At 36.0% G+C, this 15,081-nt stretch overlaps 1 pseudogene; it reads left to right on the top strand.

Moving 5' to 3' along the window:
- Positions 1-3,883: 3,883 nt before the first annotated feature.
- LOC103320072 (cysteine-rich receptor-like protein kinase 25) lies at positions 3,884-7,412 on the top strand (annotated as a pseudogene).
- The last annotated feature ends 7,669 nt before the right edge of the window (positions 7,413-15,081 follow it).

Below are 15,081 nucleotides of genomic sequence, written 5' to 3'. Positions count from 1 at the left end.
CTGTGTGTGTGTGTGTGTAGGGTTTTGAGCAGTTCAGGGCAACGACGCCAGTTGCAGCCTTGAAAGTGGGATGTGCATGGTTTATGGCAATCCATAGGTGACCCCCACAGTAGGTCAATAATTCGATTTCCATGATTCAAATATTGGATACAGCAGGCCAGAATATATATATCTCATTGCGCTTTTCTGTTAATATCTTTCTTTCTTCTAGCAATCATCCATATGTGCTCAACTTGTCTAGCTTTATACGAGAGAAGAGACTGCATGTCTGCAATGTTTTATTATTGCTTTGTCAGTCGTTATTGATACCATTTTTTTTTAATCGTAACCAATATTTGTTGATTCGGGTGCCGATCAAATCCAAAATATATGCTGATCTTTGATTAGACTATAAAATCAACAAGCTTCAAGAACACCGATCGATGATATCCATTTTATTTAACACATAAAACATGGAAAATATTTTTAAAAGAAAAATGATATTCACACGCTCAAAATTGTCATCATACACTCTCTAAAACAAAAATAAAAACATATTTGTAAATTGGTTAGTAGGGTGCTTTAATACAAGAACCATTTTGTGTGTGCTTTTAATTAAGTTTCGTGTTTGAATGTGATCCATGGACGAGTAAATAAGGGCCAAATATTAATTCAAGTTTTAGCAATGTTGAGAGTGATATAAGTTTTGGTATGTTTGTTTTGTAATTGGCACTATATGATTGATCCTATAGGCTATACCTATAGCTAGAGGGAGGCACTGTCTGAAGTGGCACTGGCGCATTGAATTACTATCAGTTGTCGACAGATCACATATATAAAGCCAAAGCCTAGCTAGGATAAGCTAAACCTATTTTGTGTCATTTTTTCGACAACAAAATGATACGCATGCAGCTAGCAATCTTATGGAGGATCTAGGATCATCATGTTCAAAACAATCTTATGGAGGATCTAGGATCATCATGTTCAAAATTTCAACCCAAATGTTTGATGTGATGTCAAAGTTTTCTGTGTGGAGTGGTCGCAGCTTTCTTGTTCTCTCTCTCTAAGACTAAACTACTTTAGAAAAATAATTATCCAAATTTTGACTTCTTACTAAAGCCCAGATTTGATGAGAAAAGGTCCGGTATTGGTTTGAACCCATTGCATTGGAACCACAGACAAGGAATAGCCCACAAAATGTTCCTCTGTGCCCAGTGAGGAAGAGAAAGAATGAAAGGTGGTAAGATACTAAGATGCATCTTAATAATACTAATGACATGCTTACTAATAATAATTCGGTTAAGAGGAATTGAATTTTAATTAGTTTTTCCATTACGAGTCGTATCCTTTTTGTAATTAATGGATATATATCATCTTGGTTTCTTTTTTAATAAGTGGAAAATGAGATATGAGTACTTGAGACATCTTTCAACATTGAGAAGATAAATACCACTAAATTAAAAGCTAGTTAATGTAAAATATCATCTTGGTTCAACATTTAAGTTTAGTGTTTGATCATGAATTCGGGTGGTGGTATCAAGTTTTATTTGAGTGCGAGTGAGTTTAGGTTGAGCTTGGTTTGCGCCTGAAGCCTCAACCAGAACTCAGATCGAGTTTGATCAAGTTTACAATTTCTGTTTGAGCATAATCTTGATGATGTTTCAAAAAGGTTGTGACAGTCTACCATTTTGTCCTTATCGCCTTCCCAAAAAAGAATATCGTGTATTCAATTAGGATTATAAAGCATTTAAAAAGATTTTAAAAATCCGAGTGTATTCAATTTGGATTTATACAAACTTTAAAAGAGGTTTTGCAAGTCTGGGTGTATTCAATTCCGACTTGTATGAACTTTTAAAAAGCCCATTCAAATATGGGCGTATTCAATTAGGATTATAAAAAAGTTGAATCAAATCTAGGTGTATTCAAAAGGTCATATATTTGGAAGGATTTCATTAAGTGATAAATTTTCATAGGTTTTAAAGGGAGAGCTATAAAAAACAAAGACCATAATAAATCCAACCTCCCCCCCAAGTATTTCGTCAGACGTTTTTCTCTCGCCCTAGCTTTTCTCTTTGCAACAGAAGACTAACAACCTCCTTCCTCCATATGTGAAGGTATGCTCCCTATTTTTTCTTTGATCAATACCTTGTTGGGTTTTCTTTTTCCATGATTTTTCTTCATCGTGTTTTTATTGTTATTAGGGTATAGTTTGGGGTTACAGGTTTTACTTGTTATTAGGGTTTAGCTTGGGGTTAGGGTTTATGCTTGTTATTAGGGTTTATACTTGTTTTTCTTCTGAAATATCTATATACAACTTTATAAGAATTGTTCATTGAATCACTGGATAGGAAATTGAAATATAGTAATTGACAAGCTTTCTATAATCGAACAAAAAAATTGAGACAAATTGAGATAAACAGTAAAAAAACGAAAAGCCAAAAATTACTACAACTTTTAAATGTTGTTTTGGAAGCCTAAACTACCTCAAAAGTCCAAAATCCACCATATTATACAACAAAGTTGTTAGTTTGACTCATGACATCGTTCTCTTTTCGGAAAGGTATCATACGCCCCAATCGGAGTTCAAAAGCCAAATTGTAAATTTCTACTGTGTCCTTTTTCCGTTCTTCACTCCAATTCTTCTTTAATCCATTTAGCCGTTTGTTCTACATCGTTCATGTGTGTATTCAACATAAGATGTGTCTGTTAGGATCTATGGTTGCTGATGTATATTTTTTGGGATCAACGTTTGTAGTGTTTTATGGGTTTTGTATAATTTTTTATGCTTTATTTTTTTATTGATATGATAAAATTCATAGCTGCACCACTCAAATAGAGTCTGAAAATACACAACAAGTAAATGGAAAAGGGAAGAGCAAATAAGATTATAACGCAAGGAGTGTGGAAGTTAGTAGAATGTTGTTGCAATTCATGGTTTAGTAGAATGTTGTTGCAACTCATGGTTGATGCTGCATCTCGTGGATGGCGTGATGCTAATGGAGTCTGATAATTTTATTTCATGTTGTTGAAGGAAAAGATGTTATGAATTTGGTTTTTTATTTCATGTTGTTTAAAATTTTATTTCATGTTGTTCAACTAATATTAGTGTAATCTTAAAAAAGTTTATTAAAAAATATGTTAAAGAAATTATAGAAGTCTGGAATAAAAGCCATACAAATCTTAAGAAAGTTTATTAAAAAATAATATAGAAGTCTTCTGAAAGTCTATCAAGTTCTATACGAATTCTAAGGTTACATTAAGTTGTTTGAAATCTAGCACTTAAACAAAATCTTTTTAAACGCTATAGAATCCTAATTGAATACACCCCCTAAGGAAAGAAAGAGTTTAGAAAGACTAGACTAGATATTATAATTATCTAGGACGATTGACAGTATCTCCTCCTCTAGCTAAAGTAATGCATGATTTTGACCCCCAAAAAAAAGAGGCTAAGTAATGCATGACGTTTCCTGTGGGATAACATATTGAAAATGATCATCTGCTCTCCCTGCTTTACACTCGGAGTTGTAGACCGTTGGATTCACTATTAAATTCTCACCCCAAATTAGAATATAAACACATTTCATACTTTCAGAATTTATAAATTGTTCTAGAAAACATTTACTTCATTATATTGTTCTAAAAAATTGCTTGCCGGCCTTGTCCTCACTCCTCACCTTTCACAGTCACTCAACCACCGCCCTTTCCCTATTTTCCAAGGGTAATTTATTTGTTTATTTTTTCAATTAGTCAAAATAATATACATCACGTATATAATTTTAATCAATCAATTGTAATCAAAGAAGAAAACCATAATATAATTTCAATCAATCAATTGTAATTAAAAAAAAAAAGCCAAATAAATTGTAGACTGCATATGGGAAGCCAAACAAGGCATTAATTCAATATGGTTTCCTCAAGCTCTCATTCATTACTTTCTCTAATTACTCTACTAATCATCACCATTAATCTAAACACTCAATTAATCTTTGCTCAGCCACGTTACCTGTCCAAGTTTTGTTTTCCCAACGAAGGCAACTACACCACCAACAGCACTTACCGCACAAACCTCAACAGCCTTCTCTCCACTTCTCTCCTCTCCAACGGTAACGGCCACGGCTTCTACAGCTCCTCCTCCTCCCAAAACGATGTCGAAAGAGTCTACGCAATCGGGCTCTGCAGAGGAGACATTAACCCCGATGCTTGCGGTAGTTGCCTCAGTAACTCTACAATCTCCATCGCACAAGCTTGCCCTAACCAAAAGGTGGCACTTCTATGGCGGGACGTTTGCATGCTACGCTACTCAAACCGCTCCATACGTGGCTTCATGGAAGCCGGTCCGATTTTCTATACCACGAGCTCCGGCAACGTGTCGTCATCTGACGTCGGAGGGTTCAACCGGCAGCTCATGACCCTACTGGAAAGATTGAGAGGTGAAGCAGCGGCTGGTGGTGATCTTGTTAAGTTTGCAGTTGGAAACGTTTCGAAAAATAATGTTATTTCTCAGACGATATATGGACTTGCTCAGTGTACACGGGATTTGACGGAGCTCGACTGCAACAATTGCTTAGTATCAATTGCTGGTGACATCCCACAGTGCTGTTATGGGAAGCTTGGTGGGAGACTTGGTACACCCAGCTGTAGCTTGAGGTTTGATGTTTACAAATTCTTTAATGACACTACGGCCGATACAACAATTACAAGAGGTATATATACAAATATATCACCCCACTTCTACGTTGGGATATATACCTTCAAGCTTTTTGAGGTCCACTACGAAGTTGATCCGAACTTTCTTTTTATTAAGTCAATTTTAATTGAGTGGTTAAATAGTTTTGAATTTGAATGATTTTTGGTTGACATGATCGTCGAGGGAATATCTAAAAATTAGATGATTCAGAGTGTCCTCTCTATATATATACACACACTAGACACTACACTATGTCACATCACATGGGCTTCAAACTTCCATATATACCACAATGAATAAATTTAATTGAAAATTAAATTTATTCAGCTTCTCTCATGAATGACTTATGATCGTATAGACATCATTGATTCATCTGATGTAATTTATTGCAGGTCAAATCTCGAAGAGTACCTACATATGTCAAAAAAACAAAGCTTACTTTGGACATGGTACACAATCCTTATTGTAAATGTATATGCCACTTTTCTACTAGTAAATTTTTTTTCATAAAACAAACAAGTAATAGTACATTATTTTTTCAACATAATTAGTATGTACTATTCATAAACTATAAAGTCATGTAAATTCATAAAAAGAAAATGATTACCTAAATTTGATTTACGTCTTTCCAAATTCAACATCTGCGATGATTCATAGGGAAAATATGAAAAGTACAATAAATTAGATTTTATGCTTAATTAGGAACTTGCTGAGTTGGATCCTAGTCATGGGTTTTTACTTATACAGGTATTATTTATAGAACAAAAAGGAAGGGTTTTAGGTAGGCAAATTGATGAAGGGTTAGCCAAATTACTATTAAATTTATTCAGTTCTCTCTTTAATTATTGATTTCTTGATCAGGAAAGAAGAGCACTGAGCTCGGACTGTCAATTGTTGTGCACTCTAACTATATCTAAGTCTTATTTTTGAATTTTTCTCTTATTACTTGCTCAATTGCACTCGTCTTAAATTTTTTTTATTGAAAGAAGCCGATGAAATTAGAAGTGCAGAAGCCTTGCAATTCGACTTTGCCTCCATTAGAGTTGCCACAAATAACTTTTCTGAAGAAAATAAGCTCGGATGGGGTGGATTTGGTGATGTTTACAGGGTATAATGACACAAATGTTTTGAGCAAAAAATTTATAAATTATATATATGTGCCTAAATGAGAAACAATATTGAAGTTGATTTTCGGATTAATCGCTTGAATGCAGGGGACGCTTCTCAATGGAGAAGATACAGCAGTGAAAAGACTATCTACGGATTCTGCACTAGGAGATTTGGAATTTAAAAATGAGGTCTTGCTAGTGGCCAGGCTACAACACCGCAATTTAGTTAGGCTCCTTGGTTTTTGCCTGGAAGGAAATGAAAGGCTTCTTGTCTATGAGTTTGTCCCTAACGCAAGTCTCGATCAATTCATATTTGGTATGACTGAATTCTAGTTTATTTCAATAATGCATTTCAGAAAAGTTCATTTGTGTGGCAACATTTTACAGATTACTAATTTTTCTTGAACATGTAGATCCAATCAAGTGCGCTAATTTGGATTGGGAGAGTCGCTACAAAATCATAGTAGGAATTGGACGGGGGCTCCTTTACCTTAACGAAGATTCTCGTCTTAGAATTATTCACTGTGATTTGAAAGTTAGCAACATTTTGTTAGATGCAGAAATGAACGCAAAAATTTCAGATTTTGGCATGACAAAGTTGTTTATGCTTGATCAAAGACAAGGCGAGACCAATCGAGTTGTGGGGACCTAGTAAGTATACTAAACTAGGCTAACTTCTGAGCATAACCATGCAAGGTTTTAATCCAAGTAAATTAAAGCTTATAATAGGCCTTCTTGATATGCAGTGGATATATGGCTCCTGAATATGTAATGCGTGGATACTTTTGTCACGACCCGACTCCCTAGCATGATATTGTCCGCTTTGGGTCTGGCTACATTCTCACCAGCCCGCACGGTTTTGTTTCTGGGAGCTCACGAGCAACTTCCCAGTAGGTCACTCATCCTGGGATTGCTCTAGTCTTCAACTCGCTTAACTTCGGAGTTCCTAAGAATCTGAAGCCAGTGAGCTTCCAAAAGGCCTCGTGCTAAGAAGAGAAGTGTCCACACATTTAAGCACTTCACCTTTCCCTCCCCGAGCGATGTGGGATTGCTCACCATTCTTGTTTCCCCAAGACATGGGTCTTACACTTTTCTGATAAGTCTGATGTTTATTGTTTTGGTGTACTAGTTTTGGAGATAATAAGTGGACAAAAATTTTGTTCTTCCCGCCATGAAGAGAATGAGGATCTTCTAAGCTATGTAAGTAAAGAAACATTCGGACCAATTTACACGAAAGAATGAAGTAAAACTATTCTCTAATATTGTGTTTATTCGCATTCACAAATCATGCAGGCATGGAAAAATTAGAAGGAAGGGACAGCTTCAAATCTAATAGATCCCACCTTGAGAACTGGTTCAAGAACTGATGAAATAATGAGATGCATCCAAATTGGATTTTTATGTGTGCAACAAACTATTGCCGAAAGGCCAACTATGGCTTCAGTTATTCTCATGCTTACTAGCAGCTCTCTCAGTCTCCCAGTACCCACACAGCCACCCTTTTTTATGATCGAATTGGAGATGTCAGGTGTGGTAGGATGAGATCAGTCCAAGAGCAACTCTGTCCAACAATTGGTTAATGAAGCCTCATCAATTACTGAACTGTCTCCTCGCTAGCGAGTGGATAAGAAGAAGCAAGTGATAAAAGCTACATAACTAAAGAAAAATAATTGCCCACGTTGTGATTTCTTACTAAAGCCCAAATTCAATGAGAAAAAGGTCTAGTATTGATATGAACCCATTAGAGCACTTCCACCAGTTAGCCCCTTGCCATGGCAAGGGGAGCCTTAGGCGGGTACTATTCATGTGAATAGTGAATAGTACCAGCCCTAGGGCAAAAAAAAATTGTGTTTCCAGCAATGCAAGGCTTGCCATGGCAAATATTATTCATTTTTTTTTTTTTTCACAACTTTGTTTACTTAAACAAGTAATTTGGATAATATTTTCGGATAAGATTTTTGGGTTCCTATGTGTCAATACTATTCATATCGGATCAGATTTTCGGTTTCAAATTTCAGATAAATTTCAGAAAATTTCAAATTTCAGATACATTTCAAAATTCAAATTCCAGATAAATTTCAAATTTCAAATTTCATGTGAATTTCAAATTTCAGATAAGATTTTCACCCTCTAAAATTGCGCCACGTGTCATCTCTATCTGCCTAAATTTTTCTATAAATGCAGAGGCTTAGCTCATACCTCCCACACCATATCTTCTCTACATCTTCATTTCTCATATTTTAGATTTCATTTCTCAGATTTTAGATTTCATTCTCTATTCTCAATGTCAGACGACATGGAAGAAGTTTTGGAGAGGTAAGAGAGAGGAAGGCGAGTAAGAATGCGTAGAAGAGCTGCAAGCAAAAGGGCACAGAGAGAACTAGATGAGCAACTTGGTGTGGCCGTTGCTTTGTTGGAGGAAGAAAACCAGAGCCGCCGTGGTTCACGAGAAGGCCGGGCACCGAATGTGGACAGACATAGACATTCTCGGGGTAAGAATCTTATGGAAGATTATTTTATCCCACAATCTCTGTACTCTGATGTTCATTTTCGAACAAGATATAGAATGCAACCCCATCTGTTCAATAAAGTCATGCATGATATTTGCAATTATGATGACTACTTTGTTCAAAAGAAAAATTGTGCTGGAGATTTGGGGCTGCTTCCCGAGCAAAAGTTCACAGCTGTGATACGAATGTTGGCGTATGGGTCATCTGCTGATCAGGTGGATGAGATTGCCCGGATGGGGAAGTCCACTATTTTGGAGAGCTTGGTGCGATTTTGTGATGCAGTGGAAAATCAGACACGGGACTACCGGCAGACCTACGCCCGAGGACTGCAACGGCTTCTACAAAAAGCTGAGTCTCGTGGATTTCCTGGAATGATTGGTAGCATTGACTGCATGCACTGGCAATGGAAAAATTGTCCATCTGCTTGGCAAGGGGATTATGGGAATCGGAAAGGGCAGAAAAGCATCATCCTCGAAGCAGTTGCTGGTTTTGATACATGGGTTTGGCACGCCTTCTTTGGAGTTGCCGGCTCTCAAAATGATTTGAACGTCCTGGGTCAATCCCCGGTGTTCAATGATGTTCTGAGAGGTGAATGCCCAACTATCACATATCAAATTAATAATACCGTCTACCAGAACGGGTATTATCTAGCTGATGGTATCTACCCGAGGTGGACAACATTTGTGAAATCAATTCCACATCCCCGATCCCACAAGGAAATTTTTTTTGCTGCCTATCAAGAGGGGTACAGAAAAGATGTGGAGAGGTGCTTTGGTATCCTTCAAGCCCGGTGGGCAATTATCAGGGGAGTGGCACGTCTATTTGATGAGAAGGTGCTTAGGAGTATAATGATGACTTGTATCATCCTCCACAATATGATTGTGGAAGATGAGTATAATTACGATGTTGCTGAAGATGAGTATGAACCAGATCCAATGAACACCGCCTTAACACGAATTTATGAAAAACCTATGGGGCCAAATGGAGAACCAGTGCAGCATGATCCGTTAGTTAGAGACGATAGTTTCATGCATCGGATGATTGAGCGCTACACGGAGATGCAATCGTCATATATTCATGAACACCGTCAAATGGACTTGATGGAGCATTTGTGGGCGGTGAAAGGCAATGAAGGATAATAAAGTAAAGTGAAGATGTGTTTTTAATGTATTATGTTTATGTTGTATTTTTAGTTATGCTTTGTTGTTTTTTTATGCTTTAGTTGTGGTTTGTTTATTTTTTATGCTTTGATTGTGGTTTGTTTATTTTTTATGCTTTGGTTGTGGGTTGGTTTTTATGTATGGAATGTTTTGAATAAAAAGGAATGTTGTTGAATATTTTCTTCATTCACTAAACGAAAATGAATACAACTCATAAAATAAAATACATGAATTACAACTACTTTTTTAAACAAAACAAAAAATACAATGAAATGAAAGGCAAGCAAACTAACTTAATGGTACAATGAAATGAAAGGCAAGCAAACTAACTTAATGGTTTTGATCATTTAACCAATCCGTGTTGCTAGGTCCATCGTCACGAAAAAGTCTTCGTCTCATAACATCCCTTCGTTCTAACTTCCAAAATTGTTTTGTTTCGGGGGACATATGAGTTGTATCCATAGCCATGGTTTCCCGATCATTTTTTTCAATCTTTCCTTGGCGTACATACTCCCTTTCTTTTGCATATTCTACTTCCATTGCCCTATCGTGCTCTTGTTGTTTCATATCCATTTCAATTCTCATGGCTTGCATCTTTGAAAGCTCCTCCAAATATTTAGATGTATTCTTGGTAGAATTACTCCCTCTCTTCGCCTTCGCCGCCTTTCTCCCAATAGGCCTCGGCTCTTTTTCGATAGGTGAGTCTTGACTCATCGGGGAATCCATAGGTGAATCCGATGTCGGTGTCTCATGGAGTGGCATCTCGTTCAACACTATCGTTGGACCCGTTAGAATAATTTGGAATCTCTTACAATTCTTCACCACCTCCCAACATAGGGTATGGTTGAAATTTTTTTCCCTTGCCCAGTAGCACCAAAAAACATTTGTGCTTGCATAATCTATACAAAAAAAAAAAGGTAAGGCAAGAAACTTTAAAAAATATTGGCAATGCAACAAGTATAAAAAAAAAAAAAGGAAATACAAGAAACTAAAAAAAATATTAGCAATGCAATAAGTATTAAAAAAATTAATGGAAACGCAAGAAACTTTAACCATTTATTAGAAATGCAAAACAAAATATAAATATTGCAAGAAACATTCATATTAATATTGGAAATACAAGAAATATTAACATAATATATAAATTGCAAGAAACATTTAAATAAAATTTAATATGACATAGAAATTAATAAATAAAAATTACAAATAATTTACCTCACTGCTAAGGTTTTGCCCGCTTCTATGGTTGTTCATCGCTTTTGTCAAGGCATCTCTCCACTTTCCCAACTCTTTATTAAGAATTTTCCACCTACTAGATAATGCTTGATCCGTACGGGTCGAACCAATTACCCTTTCACAAAATTCTTGATGAATTTTTTTCCACATATGACAGAATTTGATCTCATTGCCCGTTACGGGACAATGACTAACTTGGAGCCAAGCCTCACACAAACTAATATCTTCCATCATGCTCCATGCTCCTCCTTCGGTTTCACTAGAAGAACCCATAATATGATAGAGAAAAAAACAACTTGAAAGAGAGAAAAAAACCACTTGAAAGTGAAAAAAATTTGACTAGAAAGTGAAAAATAGTAGAATGAGAAGAAAATGTATGAAGAGTTGGTGTTAAAAGTGAAGAGTATTGGTTGGTATTTATGGAAAAAAAATTCAGTATTTTTTAGTATTTTTTTAAATTTTTTAAATTTTTTTCTATTTTTTGGGCAAAAATTGCCTGTTGGATTGCTGGAAAAAACCAATCGGAGAGCCCAGAGCTTCCACGTGGCATAGAGCCGTTGGGGTTACTTTTTCGATTTTTTTATTCGTGAAAAAATGGCTGCCGTTGAATAAGTTTAAAAGCGATCGGATGGCCCAACATGCGACACGTGGAATCATGCCGTTGGCGACTCATGTAGCGCGTCAAATTTTTTTAAACCGAGCGTGTATTGCATGCGCCACTTTAAAAAATTTAAACAGCAGGCCGACGTCATCGTGACTTCAGCGACGTCATCCCAGCCCACAGTGGAGCTCGCCAGCCTCCCCTCGGGCTTGCCTTTGTGGGCCTCACCGCTTGCTGGCAGCTTCTTGTTGCTGGAAACCAGTTTTTGGGTTTGCCCCCAACCCTCGCCTTGGGCCCTTTGCTGCCAATGCTCTTACACACAGAAAAGTTGTCACACCCCATTTTTATTTTTATTATTATTTTTTTGAGGGAATGTGAGGTAAAAGAAAAATTAAAACTAAAAACTTAAATATCAAGAAACATAAAGATTGAACATAAACTTCCATTTATGTTAAAGTAATTTACATTGTACTATTATAAGCAAAATAATAAGAAAGTAACAAACTTTCAGCAAAACACTCAAAACTATCCATAATCCGTTCTTCTTGTTTCCTCAGCAAAATCTAAACTTCAATTCAAAGCCTGCAATAGATTCAATAAGGGGTGAGCATTACATGCTCAGTAGGGGTCCTATGTCTTATGTGATTAGTGAGAATTATAATGTACAATTTATGCAATACATGAATGAACTTCATTTCTACCCAACCCGTTAATTTATATAATAGGGCAAACAAATCTGCATGTCCCATACCATGCATTTTACCACTGTGATTCCGAATGCCCCATTATATAAACTAACACTCGTCTCAGTTACCTTATAATTCCCCTTTTGCTAGTCATCTTGTCTACACCATTGATCTCCAAGCCCAAATCACCCAATCGACAATTATACCGCCGATTTCCTAATCTACTGTGCACACGGGCTCGCATGAACTTGGTCCCTACAATGGTTAGACTCAACTACACAAAAGATTCTTCCCATTATCCTCTTTTCCATAATTTCTTTATCAACCCAAAAAAATTCCAACCACCACCGACAACATATGAATATGTCAGTATTCATCAAATTATAATAATAATTGACAATACGTATATACCCAATCTCAAGGATAACAATCAAATGAAATAACCAAGCATAATATAGTATTTACAATAATAATCAAATAATATTACTAAGCATAATATAGCATTTACAATATTTAATTAAATTAATGTATGCAAAACCTCTCCAAGAAAAACCCCTACCTCAAATCCAAAGCTATTGTACACTTCCCAGTTGAGCTTTTCCAAAATCTTATCACACTTAGTTTTCACTCTTGAATTTTTAAGAAACTCACACAACTTTGAAGAACCTATGGTTCAATAAGTATTAGTTAGAACTATATATAGTAGGTTAGAGTCGGCAAAACATTAATAGATGAAGCTTTAACATTTATGCCACCTAACTAACCTAGGGATCTCTAGACTACAACCTATGATTTATAGACTAAATTGGTGGCTTGAAGGTAAAACTGCCACTCCATTTAGTCTTAGGTGTTGGCTTCCGGAGAGTGCTTAGTGAGCACTTGCCAAATACATTTATATATATGATAACATCTAATATTCTTACACCTCATCTCAAAACATACCACCTCATGCTTCAATTGGTTTTTGAAGACTCCCTAATGCAACACGTCAATTAAGAGAAAGCTTAGTAAGCATCAATACCTTTCTAAAAGCTTTTGTGTGTATAGCATAAATATTAAATGAATTGCTATAGTTAAAGTCATATAATGAGGTTTGATAGGCCATAACAAGATTCACGTAGCTTACCATATAACTAATTAATATATATATATATATATAGTTTTGAAAACTAATAATTATAAATAATTAATTTTATGAAATATTAATATACATATTTAAAAAAATATGGGGTTTTACAAAAGTGTAGGCCTAGGGCGAAACAAAATAGCCCACAAAAGTGTAGGCCGATGGTTCAAAGGGACTAGTCTACCATTTTGTTCTTATCGCCTTCCTAAAAAACGAATATTCAGTCATTAAACCTGGATCAACTAAAAGTTTTATCCCAAAATCGTTTACTTTGTCTACTTAACTAAAGATTGTGTTGAATTCAAAATATGTTTTTTTTTATAAAAAAAATATAGAAAGACAAGACACCACATATTATAATTTCTCATAGGTCTACATTATCTTGAGCAATTATCAGGACAATTGACCGTATCTCCTCCTCCGAAAAATGCATGAAGTTTCCTGGAATGATTAACTTATATACTTGAAAATGATATTTGTTGTCCATGCTTTACAACACCATCCACTCAACCACAGCCGCCCTTTCACTATTTCATTGGTAATTTACTTGTTTAACATATTGAATTAGTCAAATTGATATACATCATGTATATAATTTTAATCATTTACCTCTCATTCATTACTTTCTCTAATTATTCTACTAATTACCTCCATTAACCTAATCACTCAATCCGTGGTTGCTCAGCCACGTTACCTGTCCAACTTCTGTTTTCCCAACAACAATGGCAACTTACCACACAAACCTCAACAACCTTCTATCCACTTCCCTCCTCTCCAACTGTAACGGCCGCGGCTTCTACAGCTCCTCCTCCGCCCAAAAAGACGTCGAAAGAGTCTATGCAATCGGGCTCACCCCGATTCTTGCGGTAGTTGCCTCTGGTGATGTGCCTGCCACCTCCAATCCTGAATATCTTAAGTGGTTTGATGCTCATCAACTCATCCTCAGCTACCTTCATTACCTCCACCCTTACTGTTGGTTGTGCTTCTTCTCGCCAGATTTGAACTTGTCTTCAGACTCACTTTACTAACTATTATAAAAACAAATCCAGCGGGTCTTAGAGACCCCCATCACGCTGTCAGCTAATAAGGTGCCAGTCCAAGCTGGAGCAGACTCAAGAAGGCATACACCCAGATCCCCGTTGTAGCGTGAACTCTACGACAAGAAAAGCTCACAAATCAGGCAGCGTGAACTCTACGACAAGAAAAGCTCACAAATCATCGTCCATGTGTTTAAATCTCTCTTAAACCAAAAAATTTCATCCTGTCCTCTTCTCCGACCTAGCACTTACAATACATGAACAAATAATACTCTTGCATATATTGAAAATATAAAACTGAGAAACCCAATTTATGTGGGCAGATGTTCGAAATCTAGACACCCAATGAATACGTGTGTAAACTTCTTCCTCCAATCACTTGTACTAAAAAAAGTCAACTGTAAGAATTAGAAATTGTTATAAAGTGGTTTTTTTTTTAATGGAAAAATATTTCTATAAAATGGAAACCGAAAAATGAAATTGTATATTCAGGATCTGAAAATGTGACTCATAGCTTAGTTAAAATTGAAGCTTGGTTGCAGCAATGATTCTTAGAATATACCTTTTCACATTTTCGTCTCCGGAATTTCAATAATATTTGATGTCGTACTCTAAGTGACACATTGTCATTTCGGTAAACACAACGAGATATGGTGGCGATTATTACAAGCTACTACCAGAAACAAAAGTAATTTTTATATAGCGCGTCAATTTTCTATTATAAGAAATATCGTAAACAAGCATTGGTGGCGATTATTATTTTAAACCTGGCGTGTGAAAGGAGATTGCTAAGAATGATGCCTCAGAAATTCTATATTATAGGTGCCCAGCTCATTGTCGCGTGATCTTCTAAAATTTTGGCTTGATTTTTATTTTTTTTAATACGACACTTTCAAAACGTACGTTACGAGGATTCGAACTTATCAATATTCTTTTTTAATGTGCTAGAA

This window comes from Prunus mume, linkage group LG2 (assembly GCF_029339155.1).
Source record: "Prunus mume cultivar Tortuosa linkage group LG2, ASM2933915v1, whole genome shotgun sequence".
In the NCBI taxonomy this organism is placed as follows: domain Eukaryota; kingdom Viridiplantae; phylum Streptophyta; class Magnoliopsida; order Rosales; family Rosaceae; genus Prunus; species Prunus mume.
This window is presented reverse-complemented; position numbering and strand designations above follow the sequence as displayed.